Source organism: Equus przewalskii, chromosome 6, assembly GCF_037783145.1.
Source record: "Equus przewalskii isolate Varuska chromosome 6, EquPr2, whole genome shotgun sequence".
NCBI lineage: Eukaryota > Metazoa > Chordata > Mammalia > Perissodactyla > Equidae > Equus > Equus przewalskii.
Window position 1 is genome coordinate 41260798 of NC_091836.1, and position 19578 is coordinate 41280375.

Here is a 19578-nt window from a genome sequence, read left to right on the forward strand (position 1 = left end):
GAAAAGGGAGAGTTATATTCTAAGACCTTGAGCTTTAATGAGAACCTAGTGCCAGGGAGGAAACGAATCTTTTATTGTTAGTATAGCAGTGACATCAACAGATCAAGACGGACTACAGCCCAATAGGAGCTCGCCTGGGAAAACCTGATCTTCCAGGCCTTAAATGCTTAGTGTTGAGTATCTTCCTTTTGCCCCTCTAAGCCAATCTTCCTCTTCCATCCTACTCTGTACCCAGGAGGCTGGCTTTAACTGCCGGCCTCAACTAAGCCCCTTTTTTATCTAGGTACAGGCTGGATTTGGCTGGTGGGGGGCCACCAGCAGGAGAGCAAAAGGGAGAGGAGAGACTGGGCTATTCATTTCCTGGGCTCCTCTCTACTGGCCTGAAGTTGGCAGTGGCTATGTTCCTCCATAAAGGCCTCAGCTCCCATCAGTCGGCTCTCTCCACAGCTATAGGCCTAACCAAATTCTCATAGCCACTCCATGACTTGACCTTTCAGGTCCAGGGATGGTAGTAGTAGCTTCCCACTGTTACTACACCTGAGGAGTCTCCCCATCCCTTGATGGTTTTCCTTAACCCCAAACACATCATTGTAACTGAGCCCTCCATTCATCTCTCTGCAACTGCCCTTTTGGGTATGCTGCGTGCTTCTTGCAAAACCCCTGAATGATCCATACATTGCTCAATCTGGAGAGCTCCAGAAGCCTCTAGGGGAGGTGTCCAAAAAGGACTGGCGCATCTGAGGAACTTGCACCAGGGCTATGTACCAGCCAGTACAGAAGCATTTCCATATTTTAGGAGCCACTGTAATCATACAGGTAGTGCTGGCTGCCTATCATCCCCGTCCTGAGCATTAACTGCTTGTCTCATTTTTCAAATAAAGAAACCAAGACTCAGGGAGGTCAGATGAAGTGGCCCGTTAGAATTTTCCTGTCTGCAAGGGTTTTGGGCTTCAGCTTACAAGTCCTTTTGGGATGGTGAATGCCACATTCTATATATAAAACCATGACATATAAAGGAAACATGTAAGAAATTCTTTCAAAAGGGTCAGAACCCTGACTGCATTTATGTTCTTTACCTGTGATTTCTTTTTCACCAACTCAATGAGTTTAGTTTTTCTGCTCCCTGGGAAGAGCCGATATCATAGCAGAGACCTTCCCTAATTCTTTGTTTTGGTACAATGTCTAACATGTTTTTGGCATTTAATGAATGTCTATTAATAGCACATATCCATGGGGGGCTTTGTGCTCAGTGTGATCATTTGTCCTTTCATACACAGACCTAAAATACAAAATAAGGGATTGACTTCTTTCCGTATGAAATCCTAGATCAGCTCTTGAGAGGGCTTTCAGAGGTCGTGTAGCTCAGCTCCTTGTCTCCAGCCAGGACTGGGCTTGAACTGTGACAGTCAGGGCACTGTCTTCCACGAGCACCTCTGCACAGGTCCCAGGAGGGCCCTTCCCCAGCTCTAACAGCCCAATGGCATGAAGATGCCTCCTCCTGACTGATCTAAATTCCTCCCGCCAGAATCTCTGCCTGCAACAGTGTGCACACGGTGGAGAAAGGAAACCAGTTACAGGCCAGGCAGGAGGAAGCAGAAGGAAAATGAAAGCAAACCAAGTGGAAAGTTATGGCAAAGGGCTGAGACGCAGTGGGCTCCTTCCTCTATAGTCAAAAACAAAAGCATGTCCTAGTTTAAGATGTTTTGGGGCAGACATGCATTCACCCACCAAAGAGACAGATGTTGAGCGTCCACTGTGTTTCAGGCACTGCATTAGGCACTGAGGATGTGGGAGAGGATATGGAGACGAATGTAGGAATATGGATATAGGAACAGGACAGAGGAATGAATCTTGACCATGAGGAGCATTGCTTTTAAAAAGGATGACAATTAGAAAACAATACTATGGTTTGTTGTTTACTCCCTCCCATTTTCAGAAAGGGCCTAGTCCTAGGAGCTTGAGATATGAGCAAGACAGTTTCAGGATGTTTACTTTTCAGCAGAAAACTGGAGTGAATCAATAACTGTTTCTGATAAGTATCCAAATACTGTAGTACCCATGACATTGGGTTTTGTTAGAACTAAATGAGTTAATATGTACATATATATAAAGCACTTTGACCAGTGCCTGGAATTCATTATGTCACAGAGGAAAGGTACAATGTGAACTGAGAGAAAACTAGGCACCTAATCTGCTCTTGGGGATCAGAAAACACCTCCTGGAGGTAAAGGACATTTAAACAGAGATCTAAAGCCTGCGTCGGAGTTCATCAGGCAAAGGTGGAGTGAAGGCTGGCAGAGAGCCTTCTAGGCAGAGGAACCGGCATTGTGCAGATACTGGGGAGCAAAGAGCTTGGGACAGGAAGGGCGGGCTGGGGCGCAGATAGAGAAGAGGAGAACCAGGAAGGGATGCAGCTAGATCGGTCCTCGGGGAGTGGATGGTTCAGAGCCCCAACCGCTGAGCAGCAGGTGGGCTGAGTCAATCAGCCTCCCTGGAGCGGGGCAGCCCTCCTATTGCACACTCAGTATCCTGTAGTGCTGAGGACCAGATTTCAAAGTGGGGTCCACTTTTCAGGCCTCTGTTCATGTGCTTACTCCAGGATAGGCCTTGGAAGCTGAGTGGAGTCTGCCTGGGTCAAGTCACATCTGAAAACAAAGCTATACCAGTGGAGGTTCCCTGTCAAATCATCCAGGGTCTTCCCATTAAAACTTCTTTCCATCACCTGGAGAATGAAGCTCCCAGACAAATAGGGAACTGAAAGACCTTGAAGTTAGGATCCCAGGACTGTCACCTCCCACATGCGAATGGGAGAGATTCATACTGTGGGGACCAGTGCCCTGGGCATGGAAACAGTGCCTAAAGAGAAAGAAGCAGCTCAAAGGCTAATGTTAGTGCCGTCTTTGTAGGGAAAGACCTTAAGCAGCTCAAAACTGAGCAGCAGACACGGTTTGGGGATGTGGAACCTTTCTCCACCAGCAAAGCCTCAGAGCTAGATCTGCAATTAAGCAACAGAGGCTGGTCTCCTGCTCTGGCTAAAGCCACCTCCCCCGTGGTCCTCACTCATGGGGCTCTCACACCCCACCAGGCTTGAGCTGCTGCTAGGACTCCACTTTTTAGGTGACATCTGTTCCACACAGAGGGAGCAGCACTGGAGCAGATCAGCTTGCAGTACCCAAAGGCTCACACGCCAGAGCCCCTGGTCCCCTGTCCACCCAGGTGGCCAACATGCTCTGAACAGGAGAACATTTTTCCCTCACAAAGCACAAAAGGTCTTGTTCATCCTTCCCTTAGGACAGACAGCACAACCTACCCTACCCTGCCCTTTTAAAGGAGGCTGTGCTCAGTGGTTCCAGAGTGACCTCCCCTCTAAGGGATTCGCCCAGGCACTTCTTGGGTGTGCAAGGGAACCACTCAGTTCGCCAGCACTGTGAAGCAGCTAGCACTACCTCAGCAAAGAAGAAAACTGTGCTCAAATATTTCATCTTGTTGGCAGACCCTGTTCAAAAGCTTTTTAGACAATCTGGTCAAGGAGACTACTTTCAGGAGAGTAGACTAGTTAAAGACTTCTGCTTTCAGCCCTGGGGAAGTAACAGGACTGGATTCATCCTCCTGCTGTAAGCAGTTAGAAAACAAACTGAATACAGGCACCCAGACCCTAGTCATTGGGTAATATAGCCAATATAGAGACAGTTGTCCCTAGGAGAAGGGAGACAAATCAGCGAGGTCAGCGATTGCCCCAGCTTACTGTTCAAAGAGAGTTTCCAGACTTCAGGACAGGAAGCATGGGCCCAGCATCGAGCCTGGCACTCCCCTGAAATGAGAGAGTTTGGAGCCCAGGGAGGCTGACACAGCCAGGATTCACAGGGAGAGAGTCAGAGAGAAGAATGCTGCACAGAGCTAGAGGGCACCAGGGATGTGCATAGCTCCCATGGAGTCTTCCCCTGGAAACTGACCATGCTACCATGTATGTGCATGTGACACCCAAGCCCAGGAAAGACCACCAGAATGGATCAGGCTGAGAAAATGACCACACATCACACAGGGATGAGAGTCACTCCTGCTCCACCGGACAGAGTGAAAAGTCCTCCTTACATATATCTACTTTTGAAAAAAAATTCAGCTGTTCAAAACAAAAAAAAATTGTGTTTCCTACTTATGGAATAGTCCAACTTGGGTGTTCCTGGTCAGCATCAGGAGTGGAGGCCGTGTCTACGGTCAGTCGTGAGCCGACGCTGAGGCAGGCTTTGCTGTACCTAATGGTGGCATCCAGGGCTGCCCTGGATATGAGCAGCCCTCTAGCACATCAGGCAGGAAAGAGAGGCTGGAGAAAGTGTAGCTATTTCTTAACCACTTTGTCCTGGAAGTCACACATATCATGTCTTCTCTCATTATTTGGGAAGAAATTGCCACCTTGGCCCATCTACAGCAGGGCTTGAAAATGAAGTCTCTGCCTGGGAAGCCTCTTCACGGGATCAGTGAGTCTTAGTTTCTGCTGCAGACAGAAGAAAAGTCTGGCAGAACTTTGTTTTATTTCAATGACTGATACTAGAAAGAAAGCTGAGGAGTAACTTGTGGGGATTCCTATGATTGCCATCTAAACACCAATCAGGATTCAAAAAAATTACCCCAAACCCAAAAGTACATTATTTATTGTGTCGATTGCCTACCATGCTGCCGCCACCTTACCATCCTTCTCATGCAAAGCTAGTTTAGCCTTCAACCAAACTCTTACAAATTGATGCAGACAGTTGGTGACTCAGTTCCATTTTTGCTCTTGAAATCATCATCATCATTTTATCAGTAACCACCATTTGAGGAAATGAGTGGCAAATTCTTATTAAAGCAAGGGAGTCAAAATTAGAAATATAGCCTTTTTTTCTTCTGCTCATAGTCAGGGACAATGTGTTCCTGCTGTCATTACTAAAGTGTCAAAATTCAGGAAAAATATGCGTTCGACCTCTTCCCTGACACTTCCCCTCATGCTCCATGGTTGCGTCTGTCTGGCTACAGGCTTTTGAGGGATGTCAGTGGCAAGAATGCCGGATGGCTTCATGAAAACACACAAATCACAGGAAGACGACTTCCTTGATGTAGTCACCCCTGCAAAACTTTTCCGGTGGCGTGGATCAAAACTATGGAAATGCTAAAAAAATAAAAACATTCAGACTCATGGACGTTTTTCCTACTAGTCCTTTAAGCATAATTCTACTCCAGTAGGCCAAAAGCCTGGTTTCAGCCACAGAGACATGGGAGAGTTGCTATAGCTCAGTCATTGTTTGTGAACACAGAAGGTGAGGGTGGACCGTACCTGGTGGTCCTGGTCAGCCTACACTGGCTGTGCAGATGTAGGACCTGGAGCTCCCCAGGCTTTTATGTGCTTGGAAGAAAAATAGGACCTGGAGAGCTACATGTGTCCTAGGCCCTGGGAAAAGATGAGAGACAAGTCGTTGGCAGGCCCCCAGGTGTTGCCCCTATTTCAGCCCATGGATTCAGTCTGAGCGCCACGGAGGAAAGCAGTCACCCCATTTTTTCATGTGAGACATATTTTCCGAAGAATAGAATGATGTTGTGGCTTCTTGGAGATTTTTTTTGCAGCCTTGGAAGGCAACGTTTTAAAGGATTCCGCATTTTCAGAGAAGGAACAAACAGCAGTGGAAATGGTGTGGTGCCTCACTAGGTGGCATTGGTCACCAACATCATGAAGGAAGGCATGGTCGAATGTGGGAAGTCATGGCCTTTGTGAGATATACCAGAGAAAGAAAAGGGCAAACATGCTGGGGTACTTGGTGGTGGGTCAGGAAGGAGGGCATGAGGACCAGCTGTTACTCAGAAATGAGGAGAGGCCAGCAGTGTTCAAGTCACACAATTCATAGGACAGGAGGGTGCAGCCTGCGCTGCTTTGGGTTATATATATTTTTGGTGACCTGATACAAGTTTTGGGGGATTCTAGTCCAATGTCCATTTGCATCACGACTAATTGCTATTTTGAGAAGAGAGTCAGAAGCTTACTTTCCCCACAGCTGCCAAACTGCCCAGAGGCTCCAGAGCGCAGCTTCACCCTCAGCAGCTGGTCCTGGCCGATCGCATGACAGGAAGTGACAAGTTGTTGGAGCTCCTTGGGTGTTGGAATCAGTGCCCCTGAGGGATGTCCTGTAGTAACTGGATATATCAAACAGGGAACAGGACCTATACAATTTTTTAAGAACTCTCTAAAGTGGTTAAATATTTTAAAATTTCTCAAAAGCACTAAGGGAGGAAGAGCCCGGAAGGTAATATGTATGTCAGTATCCATGTAGACCCAATTTCTAAAACTACAGAAGACTGTGCTCGTCCTAGAAAGGAGGCCTGTGCAGACGTCCTAAGACATCAGGCTGGGTCTGTATGGCACGGACACTTGTGTAGGCCATGTGGCAGGTGGTGAAGCCCAGAGTAAGGCCCAAGAGTACCTACAACAGCAGGAGATTTTTATGAAATGCGATGACAGGACTTAGAAAAGAATTTTTAAGCTGTGACTCTACCAAACCATTTAGATGTTACAAGACTGGCAGGTCCCTGAGGCAGAGTCTACAAGGCCTGCACAAACGGTCATCTGTGACCTCAAAACTGCGAGTACCTCCGTCCCTGCTGCCCAGGGCAGAATCTCACTTAAACCGCAACTGGTCACGCAGAGGCTGGAGGAAGCTGCAGGTCAATTTTCTTTACCATGAAACGGGGGCACCGAAGCCCCTGCACAGCAGCCGAGATTAGAGCAGCTGCTCTGGGAGGCCATGCAGAGGGAGGCACGGGACGGAGCCAGGCAGAGGGGCTCGAGTGAGTCTGCGGGTGTCAGACACTTGTTCCCCTGGAACGGCACGCTGACAGTTCACACTTGGAGCTGAATGTTCACTGTTAGTAAAGTGAATTCTGGAGAAGAAAGAGGGGAGGGCCGGGGATAGCGGGGCAGCAGCAACCGAAGGCCCAACTCCCATCTCAGGGCAGGAATTGATGTGGGTGTCAGAGCACCCTGAGGTCAGACCGTAACCCTGAAGGCTTGCTGAGGGGGCAGCCGGTCTTGCCCTCCGGGCAGACTTTCTGGGAATAAGATTTACTCCTAAAGAATTTAACGCTAACAAGCAAGTCAGCAGAGGAAACTACCCTCTGGTCTCTGTGGAGGCAGGTCTGAAAAAGAGCACAGCTTTTTAGCAGCCAGGGATTCAGCCTCTCGGGGCTGTCCTTGCACCTGCTTCTGTGGCAACGAAGTGCAGAGGAGGTGCCGCTCAGCTCTCAGAGAGGAATGCTTCTGGAAAACCCGAAGAATGTGCATGCAAGCGCTTCTATTCTGTGCTAGTTGTCTTGGTTTCCTGCTGCGGCAATAACAAATCCACACATATGTAGTGACTGAAAACAGCACAGATTTATTATTTTAATAGTTTTGAAGGTCAGACGTCCACAGTCAGTCTCACTGGGCTAAAGTCCAGGTGTCAGCAGGGCTGGTTCCTTTTGGAGGGTCTGAGGGGGAATCCCATTTCCTGGCCTTTTCCACCTTCTCGAGGAGGTCTACATGCCTTTGCTTGTGGCCCCTTCCTCCCCCTTCAAAGCCAGCAGCGTAGCATCTTCTACTCTCTTTGACTCACTGACTTTGCTGCCATCGTCACATCAACCTTCTGCTTCCTTTGCCACATTGCCTTCTCTGACTCTGATCCTCCTGTGTCCCTCTTATAGGAACTCCTGTAATTACGTTGGGCTTTCCACAATGATCCCCCATCTCAAGATCTTTAATTTAATTACAACAGCAAAGTCCCTTGTCAAGAAAGGTAATATATTCACGAGGTCTGGGGACTAGGACATGGAAATCTTTGGGGCCAGGGGCAGAGGCATTATCAAGCCTATCACAGTAGGCCATCTGTGGCAGAATAGAATGATGCTGGCAATATACCTGTGGAGGTTCTGAAGCAACTGTCCTCCTGGAAGGATGAGGATAAACCAGAAAGACTCAAGGAAGAAGACGTTATGTTACTTTCAAGTAAAGGAATTTAGGAAACAGTTCCTTGAGAAGTGTCCTTTTTCTTCATGGATGAATGGGACCCTGGAGAGGTTATGAAAATATGGAAGCATCAGACAAAAGGAAGTGCCATAACTGCCTGTGCCAGACATCAGTGTTCAGTGTTTTACTCAGGACCGAGTTGGTAGAACACTGCTCTGTTTATACTAAGAGGAGACGGATTATTATTAGGGAGCCCCTAAAGTCTAAGTATGTGGTGAGGGGCTCTCTCCAGCTGCATGGGAGATAGAGATGCTGGTATAAAACCCAAAACTGTGAATGAAGAGACTGGAGCTTGAGATTGGGTCTAGGAATCCACACACATCCATCTAGCCACCATTCATTTCCAGACTCACTCTCTTTGATTCAAAAACAGCTGCCAATGAAGAAGGCTTGAAAAGGGCTTCTCCAGGATTGGGATCAGTGAGCAATGACTGTGGCATTCATGCCAGAAAGAGCAGTGTGGGGTAGAAGAGCCTTATCAAGGTGGCTCTTTTTAAGAAGGCCCAAACTCTGCGTTATGCCCAATGTGGTTCACAGTGATTCTGGGAGTGGCAGACAAGGAGAAGCAAGGCCCGGAAACGCTTCAATACAAGACTAGCTGTCCAGATGCAAGAGTGTGCTGAGCAGACATCCCAGAGCTGCCAGTGCCTTCGGGGTGTGCCACAACTGCTAAGAGCCACCTTGCTCAAGGCCTTGCCCTGCCTGGAACAGCCTACCTGTGGTCACAATGAAACAGGGTCTAAACATATGGCCATTTTGGATGAAAGCAGAACACTGTGAAAGGCAGCACTTTCCCCAGAGCTCCCTACCAGCTCAACCCGGGCTTTCTTGGGCCTGAATCATGGCTTGACCTCTCCTATTGTCCAATTCTGCTTCCTCTCCCTTCTCTTAACAGGTGTCGCTTTCTAATAAATATGTTGCATCTTAAACACTGGACAGTTTGGTATTATTTAAATAGAAGTCAGCTTGCCTCAGAGAAGCATGAGCAGGCAATGTAAGACCTGAAATTTGGAGCACAGATGAACCTGAGCTAAGTTCAGTGGCAAGGAAGGGCATTATCCTGAGGGGAAAATAAATCCAGACATGAAGTGCTTGTTTATAACCAAGATGCTGGGAATATCTGGTTGTTGCTCAGTGTGCCATGATGGCAAGCTCCTTGGGAGCAGCCGCCTGGCGTGGTAGTAGGCTTTGAAGGAAAGCGACTGAGCGAGTACTCTTGAGCTAAGAAAGTGGTAACCTTGGAAACCAAGCATTCAGCCCCACTGCAGTGAGAGCAGGGATTTCAACTGGCAAAGGCCTCTTGGCAGCACAGACCATTTGTTCTAAGCAGTGACAACATCCTGCATCCAGAAGGAATGGCAGAAGACCAGTAGAGTACTCCTGTCCTTTCTCTGCCTGGAGTTGAGAGAAGAGCTGTGCCCTCCTCTCACTCCTCTTTTGGATGGGGTGGGTTCCTAGGGTCTTCGATAACTCAGGAGGCTATGGGCTCTAGAGTGTGAGGCACTACTTCCTATTAATATGGGCATGCGGGTCCTTGGGTAAACAATTGGAAACATCAAAGAGATGTGGATGTATTTGTAACCAAAGCTGGTAGGACAGGTCATCAAGATATTTAGACATGCAAATTGACACTATCACTCGTGCATAATACCAAATTAATACTAACACTTAGAGCTTCTATTTCCCGTGTGTGGAAGAGAAGTTGTCATTTGATTTTCTTCCCACATAAGAGACGCTCAAGCAATATTGGTCATGAGTGTGCAGAGTCTAGCAGCGGACAGAGTGAACTTAAATTTCTTCTCCAGAAAAGAAGGTGGAACTGAGGAAGTACAGCCAACCATGAGTCACACCTCTCCATGAAATAACTTCAGCAGCTCAGAGGTTTTGTGTGGTCTGCTACTCTTGCTCATAGTTGTCATTAAATAATCTTGCGAGGAAGATTGGGTGTCATTAGCCTGCAGCACTGTGCACCTAACACTGCAATAAGAAAATCATGATGATAACTTTTAATATTATCCCTCCAAGGCAGGGCTCAGGAAGGGTGTTTCCCCTTGAAGTGGGGGTTTGGGGATGATTCAGTTGAGGCTGAGGCTGGGGAGGGACATAGAAGTTAAGAGTCTCTGCAGGAGAGTCCAGGGCAAGGTGTCTCATCGGGGGATTGAGGCATACCCCGTTTGAAACTGAACTCATCCTAACTAGGTAGGCGTCAGTCACACACGGCCCACACAAAAGTGGTGCAGAGAGCAGGCTTGCTGCTCTTTCACCTGGGAATACTGCGAGGCCTGAAGAGGATGGTAAGAGAGAGGGAGAAGCTCTGGATCTCCGGGGAGATGGCTAGAGTCCCCACTTTTGTGCTTGAGGCAAGGAGCTCTCAACAGTCTTTATTAATTAGCAGTGTCACAGTCAGTTTTGAGGCATGTCATAAGCAATTTGTTGGTAATAATAAAGTAGCAAATTTTTCCAAAGATTTCTTTCTTTATAAATTAGATTAGTGTGCAAGACTTCCCTGGTTGTAACTGAGAGATAGCCAAATCGAATTAGTTTTGGCAAGAAGAGGAACTTACTGCAAGCTCCACAAAGCTAGAAGAGCAAGGGGACAGCTGGGTGTCAGCCTGCAACCAGGAACCCTATGTCCCCGGGGCATACCCATTTCACCTTTCAAATCTGCTTTTCCCTGCAAGTTGGATTCATTCTCACTACAGCAGAGTCTCCTCTGCAGGGCAGGAGACAGCCGCAAACTGTTCACAAGCCTCACAGGTCACACGTTTTCCAGCAGAGCATCCTGAATCTCTGTTCCAAGCTCCAGTTTGAACATCTCTGAGGAATGTTTCTTATGGGTGTTTCTCGGGTCACGCAGCCACTGCCCAAACAATCAACTGTGGCCCAGGTGTGTCATGCTCCTATTCACCGGACTCCAACAAAAGTCCACGCCTCCCAGAGAAGCCTACATCACCCAGACCCGATCTCCAAATTGCTTAGAGAGCCATTACTCTCGCCCAATCCCCCACCTCTCTCCAGTTCCTTCATATACTTGTTTGGAACTCAGTCTTTTGGTAGAAAGCCCCTGCATCCTGAACTCCTTCCCTGAAAGTGATTTCCGTGTTCTTCTCCCAACTGCCCTCGAAGATTCTACCTCTCCAGTTCCTCTCTCAAATGGAGGCAGGTTCTCCCTCTCACTGTGCCCCAAACAGCTCTGAGTGTGTGCTCGTTGCTCTCTGTTGCTCCGTCCAAACCACTTCTTCCTTTCTTAAAATCCCCAATCCTTTACTATCAGGTCTTTGAACTATATCTATCCCTCTCCCTTTTTGTTATCCTCATCCGCTGACCTACTGATCACTTCACTGAAGATTTGAGCACTTGCTTCATTATCATCCTCTCTACTCTCATCTTCCGTATCCGTGAGGACAATTCATCTAACATCCTGCTGTTATATTTGGGCCAGTGGGGATGGGACAGGTGCAGAGGACAAAAGAGAAAGGAAATGTAGTTGAAACAAAAAGTGAGGGCTCAGCTCAGCCTTATGTTATGTGGGACTGTCCGTAGGTGGTGCGGGGAAGCATATGCCAGGGCAAGAACGCTGTGGACAGCTTCACAGGGGCTGGAAACAGCCTCATCCATTTGAAAAACTGGAAGTCATGTTGACTGGCCAAGACCCAAGGAAAGTGAAACGTGCAAAGGGGTGAGAGAAAACAGTGGAGATTTAAAGTTTGGAGGGCTGTGTATGCCACGTTTAAAGAATTTCACCTGTTTCCTGTCTTTACAATGAGGGATGGTTGAACAGCTTAGCACCTGCGCAGGTCTTGATCACAGTGTTTTGTACATTACACAACAATTTGCTTCTCAGACTCTCCTTTGACTGTGGATTCATGAGGCCAGACATGGTCTTATTCATCTTTATATCTCCTTATCTAACACAGTCCACACACAGTAGGTCTCCGTGTTTACTGAATGAAACAGTAGAGTTTTGGGAGATGTCTGGATTTTCTGTTCATAGAATTATTTATAGAGAAAAATATAATAAAAATGTATTCCAAGTTATAAATAATAGGCTTATAGAAAAGCCTTAGAAACCCTGTGCATCCACAGCCCTGGGATAAGATTTTGTAAGTTTGACACCTTTTAAAATCTATTCTAGACAACAGTGATTAAGCTGCCTGCGTTGAGGACTTTGTGAACACGTCTTTTACATGGCTTTATTGGTTTAGAGACTGCAAGGTGATTTTCAGGTATCTTATTTTATTAAATCCTCTCCATCAAGTTTAAGGGAGTGAGAGATAGGTCTTGTTGCTCTTAGGCAGAGATTCTAAGCCACTTGGCCAAGGTCAAACCCCAAACAGGTGGTAGAGCCAGACTTAAACTGCCATCTTGGTTCCAAACACAGTGACCCCTCCACAGCTTTGCGCCACCTCTGGATCACAGCAAGGACACCTGACGTCAGAGACTGTGGGTAACAAGTGAAGCTGTTACATGCACAGCTATAAAAAATCCAAGGGAAAAGCCATCTGTGCTAATAAGTGTGTGAATGACCTACAGAAACTGGCGATACTTTTATCCTTTCACTGCTCATGCTATTGGTCAGACCCTTGTACTATGTCTGGTATGAATCTTAGTCTCTCAAGAAAGATGTGCAGAAATGTAAAAGGGCTCAGTCTATTATATCTGATGTGGAAAGAATATTATAGGGAGGATTATGGTCACCACCTCCACAAAGGGCATAGCCTCACAGGAAATTAGCAAGTTGGAGCAATATAAATATAGGCCAGAGCGAAGAAAAAACTTACTGATTGTGAGGGCTGTGAGATGCAAAGAATGCTTTTTCAAAGCAGGATATGAAATCTCTATCACTACAGATTTGAAGAATAAGAGAAATTCTGTTCAGAATGTTGAAAAGCCTAGAAACTGAAGGATATATAAAGTTAGCCCTGCTTCTGTGTCCTCCGGGGGGGGCGGGGGGGGGGGGGCATGGTCATGCGCGCCCTGGGGCTTACCCTGACCTTTCTGATTTCATCCATCTGCCTCTCCCACCCAATGCCACTGTGTAGCTTGCTTACTACAGTGAATGTGTTTTGCTTTCTTTATTTTATAAAACTTGTGAAGTATGGTCTAGGCTTACATTCCCAAAGAAAATCTGCTGTCTGAAAGGCACCACCTGTTGGTGATGCCAGAGGTGAAAACAGAAAAAAACTAAACCATCTGTCTCTTCCTACGTTGATCCTCACCAAACTCATCACCATGTTAGAAATATCACATGACACTTTTAGAAGGGGTGTTAGTTACTCTTTTCACTCTTTACCAATTGCTTTACTCTGCATTCTCCCCTGGATCCAAAATGATTATATGTGTCTGTCTTATTGTTTAAAATAAACATATATATATATATATATATATATGTATATTTATGGTTCTTTAATGTTTTTCTTCTTATACCATCACATGCTATTGTTAGGATCTGTTGTGATAGATTTCAAAAAATGACACAGTTTTCCCTCTCACTATATCCATGCCCCTTGAGATGCATAACTCTGAGAGGACTTCCACTTGGCTTATGGGATGTGAGCAAATGTGACACAAACAGAGGCTTTAGAAGTGCTTGGCCCTTGGGGTTTTGGTCTCTTGCTGCTCTCTTTGAACAATGTGACCATAATTTGAAGGAGCTTAGGCTGGTCTGCTAAAGGATGAGACGCTGCATGGAGAGAGAAGCAGAGATAAGTCATCCCGCTGGAGGTACCCTTTAGATGAACCAGCCAGACAACCGCCAGACATGGGCTGAATCCATGCTAGGTCCTCCAGCCCCTAGCTGACTCCCTCATTGACCTCAGTCTCATGAAAGTCTAAGAAATTAACCAAGACTAAGTCATCCTGTACCAAAGCAACCACCAGTTAATACACAGAATTATGAACTAAATATATGGTTGTTTTAAACGGCTAGTTTGTTACATAGCTAATAATTGATAGAGTCTGTAAACTTAGAAATGGCAGGATTTGTTTCTAATTGTTTCCCTTTTGGATTGATTTTGTTTATTTTAGGAAAAAAAACTCCAAAAACTGAAAAGACATACAGAGACTGATGTATCAAAAATCCATGGGCACAATACTTAGATTTTAATGTTGTATTTGTTTCAGATCATTTAACAGGGGAGAATTATGAATAAGATTGACCTCCCCCAAAATCCATTCTCCTTCTTACTTCCTTTGAACAACTACTCTCATGAATTTGGTATGTATTTCCCCTGCAAAACTTTTTGCACTTTTACTTTAAACACATGTTTGTGTGTGCATATTTTCTTACATAGGGAATTATTCCTTATTCAATGAGACTAAGATATATTGAATTATATATAAACGTCCTTCATATATGTAAACCTGAACTTATTTTTCCATCTACTGTTGATGGACATTTGGAGTTGCTCCCAACATTAAGTACTGCAAGTCCATAAAGATTCTAGTATGTATCTCTTTGTGCACATGTGAGAGAAATAGTAAGAAATAGTTATTGAATAATTAGTGTGAACTTTCTTAATTTTACTAGAAATTGCCACCTTTCTAAAATAGTAATAATAGTTTAAGTTTTGCTCAACAATGCATGAGTTTCAACTACCTCACATGAAACAGGTATGTGATTTTTTTTTCAGGCAAGGATGGGGTTGAGGATTAAAACAAACATTTTAAAAAGTCAAAAAATTATATAAAGACATATGTGTAAAAAAGTCATATATAATAAATGTTATATTTTAATCAGATATGTGAAAATAGTATTTTGTTTTATTTGTATTTTGGTGATTACTGATAAGATAAACCATTTCTTTACATTATTTACTCGTCCTGCAGACTTTCTTTTCTCTGAATTTTTTGTCTATTTCATTTACACATTTTTCTATTGTGTTTGTCTTTACTTATTGCTTTTTAAAAAGTTATTTTTATACTTTTTTGGATATTTACCTCTTGTTGTTTATAAATGTTGCAAATATTTCTTCCAGCTTGGTCTTGCTTCTTACTTATATTAACCAAAAGAAATTCACATTTTGATGTAAATGAATGTAATTGATATTTTTATTTGATATGTGGATGTCTTTTCTGTTTCACTCTTTCTTTAAAAAATTATTTCTTGAAGAGTGACATCAGCATCACGGCAGAGTGAGCTGTTCACTTAAGCTCTCCCTACTAAGATACAATGAAAAGGACATTCATTAACCAACAGAGGACATACACTCAACACAATAGATGTCTGAGAAGTCCACCCATCCATATATCTGAAAGTGGGGGTGCTGGACCTCATGGAAGGCAGTGGAAAGACGTAAGTGGATTTCCTTCCCCTCCCCTGTGGCAGTGATCTAGGGAACAGGACTTTATCTGGCAGCTGGCAAAGACTCTGAGAGGAACAAAGAGAAAAGGCAGCCCTCCATGGGAATGCTTTCACTCTTGGAGTTGCTTCCCAGCCTGGGGGAACACTCCACACTGAGGTGGCGAAGCCACTGCAGGGGTGTCTCCACCAAACTGGGAAGCCCAGGTGGGTCACCAGTGAGTGCAGAGCGGGAGCACAGGCGGGAAAGAAGGCACTCCTTGACCCCCATCCTGCCTGGCACACCAGCTCAGCCAGTTGGCCAGGGAAGGGGATCCCTGACAGGGTGCCTGTGCCTATGTGTGTAAAGCATTTGTGGCCAGCAGGCAAACACAGAAAGGCCCTATCAGCACAGCTTCTAATGACAGGCACAATTTCCAGGGGTCAATACAGGTTCAGAAAACACAGCCACTGCCCCACTGCCCCAGTGGTGGCAGGTGGAATCTGAGAAAAGATACTACCATTATGCGATGGCAAAGGTCCACCCCATCAAATCACATGAAGAAATAAACTAATACTGTGGACGAAAAGGAAAATGACAAGTATCCAGAAACCAATCCTGAAGTCACAGAAATTTACAATCTAAATTACAAAGAATTGAAAATAGTTATCATAAAGAAACTTGATAAGTTTGAAGGAAACTCAGAAAGACAGTCAATGAACACAGAATAAAATTAATGAGCAGAAGGCATTCATCATAAAAGAGATTGAAACTCTGAAAAAAAAATAAACAGAAATGTTGGAGATGAAGAACACAATGACTGAGATTAAAAAAAAAATCTGGAATTCTTAAATAGCAGAGCTGACGTTATCGAGGACAGAATTAGTAGTTTAGAGGATAGAAATAAAGAAATGCTTCAAGTGGAGAGAGAGAGAACTAAGACTAAAAAGACATGAAGAAATTCTCTGAGAAATATCTGACTCAATTAGGAAATGCAACAGAAGGATTATAGGTATTCCAGGGGGTGAAAAGAGGGAAAAAAAGCACAGAGCATGTTGAAAGAAATAATAGCTAAGAATTTCTGAAACCTGGAGAAGGAGCTGGACTTACATGTAAATGAAGTTAATAGAACTCTTAATTACATCAGTGTAAAAAGATCTTCTCCAAGGCATATATTAGTAAAACTGACAAAAGTCAATGACAAACAAAAAATATTAAGGCCAGCAAGGCAGAGGAAAATAACCTACAAAGAAACCCCTATCCAGCTTTCAGTGGATTTCTTTGAAGAAATCTTACAGTCTAGGAGAGAGTGGAATGGTATACTCAAAATACTGAAAGACAAAAACATTCAGCCAAGAATACTCTATACAGCAAAAGCATCCTTCAGATACGATGGAGAAATAAAAACTTTCCCAGATAAACAAAAGCTGAGGGACTTCATTGCTACAAGACCCCCCTAAAAGAAATGATCAAGAAGGCCATGATACCTGAAAAATATCAGGGTTTACAAAACCGTAAGCAAGGAGATAAATAGACAGACAAAATCAGAATATTGCAGCTCTCTATCAGAAAAGGTTAGAAAACACTTAGTTATAACATTAAAGATAAAGGGAAAGATAGCATCAAAAATAACTATAATCACTTCATTTTAATCACAAACTCACAACACAACAATAGAATAATTTGTGACAACGGTAACTTAGATGCGGAAGAGAAAAGGGATGGAAGCTGCTTAGGCTAAGGAGATAAGAGGCTATTAGAAAATAGACTATCTCATCTACAAGATCGTTTATACTAACCTCACTGCAATCACTAAACAAAAAGTCAGAACAGAGGCACAAATGATAAACAGAAAACAGAGAAAACCATCATAGATAATCACCAAACTGAATTGTCAGTCATAAATACATGGGAAGAGAAACAAGGCAATGCAGTACAACAAGAAAACAAGAGATAATATGCAGTATGAAGCCCTCATACATCAATAATCATTCTAAATGTAAACTGAATTCTTCAATCAAAAGACAGAGTGGCAGGATGGATCAAAAAACAAGACCTAACAATATGCTGCCTCCAGGAAGTACATCTCAGCTCTAAAGACAAACACAGGCCTAGAGTGAAGGGATGGAAGACAATACTCCAAGCTAATGGTAACAAAAGAGATCAAGTAGACTTGCAGACAAAGTAGACTTCAAGATAAAAACAGCAATGAGAGACAAAGAGGGGCAGTATATAATGATAAAAGAGACACTCACCAGGAGGACAAAACACTTATGAGTATATATGCACCTAATACTGGAGCACCAACGTACATAAGCAACTATTAACAGACCTAAAAGGAGACATTAACAGCAATACAAAAATAGTAGGGGACCTCAACACCCCACTTACATCAATGGATGGATCATCCAGACAGAATGTCAACAAGGAAATAGCAGAATTAAATGAAAAACTAGACCAGATGGACTTAATAGATATATATATATAGAACATGCCATCCAAAAGAGCAAAACACACATTCTTCTCAAGTACACATGGAACAGTTTCAAAGATAAGCTGTGTGTTGGGAAACAAGGAAAGCCTCAATAAATTTAAGAAGATTGAAATTATATCAAACATCTTTTCTGACCATAATGCTATGAAACTAGAAATCAACCATAAGAAAGAAGCTGGGAAAGACACAAATATGTGGAGACTAAACACCAAGCTACTGAACAACCAATGGATCAATGAAGAAATTATAAGAGAAATAAAAAATATCTAGAGAGAGGGGCTGGCCCCGTGGCCAAGTGGTTACATTTGCACGCTCCGCTGCAGGAGGCCCAGTGTTTCGTTGGTTCAAATCCTGGGTGCAGACATGGCACTGCTCATCAAACCATGCTGAGGCAGCGTCCCACATACAACAACTAGAAGAACCCACAACAAAGAATATACAACTATGTACCAGGGGGCTTTGGGGAGAAAAAGGAAAAAATAAAATCTTTAAAAAAAAGATCTAGAGAGAAATGAAAATGAAAATATATCATACCAACTCATATGTGTGCCACAAAAGCAGTCCTAAGAGGGAAATTCATAGCAATACAAGCCCACCTTAACAAACAAGAAAAATCTCAAATAAGCATGCTTAGGCTACACCTAACAGAACTAGAACTAGAGAAAGAAGAAAAAACAAAGCTCAAAATCAACAGAACAAGAGAAGTAATAAAAATTAGATGAGAAATAAATGAAAGAGAAACCAAAAGAAGTAGAAAACTAAGAGCTGATTCTTTGAGAAGATAAACAAAATTGACAAACCCTTAGCCAGACTCACTAAGAAAAATAGAAAGAAGTCTAAAATAAATAAAACTGGAAGTGACAGAGGAGAAATTACAGTGGAAACCACAGAAATACAAAGGATTATGAGAATACTATGAAGAACTGTATGCCAACAAATTGGACAATCTCGAAGAAATGGATAAATTCTTAGACTAATACAACCTCCCAAAACTGAATCAAGAAGAAATAGAGAATCTGACTAGACCAACCACAAGGAAAGAGATGGAAACAGTAATCAAAAACAAAAGTCCAGGATTAGATGGCTTCCCTGTAGAATTCTACAAGCATTGATAAAAGATTTAACACCTATCCTTCTCAAACTACTCCAAAAAATTGAATGAGACGTAATACTTCCTAACTCATTCTATGAGGCCAAGATCACTCTGATCCCAAAGCCAGACAAGAGCAACACAAAGAAGGAAAATTACAGGCCAATATCACTGATGAACATAGATGCAAAAATCCATAACAAAATATTGACAAACGGAATACAGCAACACAGTAAAAGGATCATACACCACCACCTAGTGGGATTTATACCAGAGATGCAGTTATGGTTCAACATCTGAAAATCAATCAATGTGATACATCACATTAACAAAATAAGGAATAAAAATCACATGATCATCTCAATAGATGCAGAGAAAACCAACATCCATTTATGATAAAAACTCTCAATAAAATGGGTATAGAAGGAAAGTACCTCAACATATTAAAGACCATATATGACAAATCCACAGCCAACGTCACACTCAACAGTGAAAACCTGATAGCCATCCCTCTGAGAACGGGAACAAGACAAAAGTGCCCACTCTCACCACTCTTATTCAACATAGCACTGGAGATTTTGTCCAGAGCAATTAGGCAAGAAGAAGAAATAAAAGGTATCCAAATTGGCAAGGAAGAAGTGAAACTCTTGCAGTTTGCAGATGACATGATTGTCTATATAGAAAACCCTGA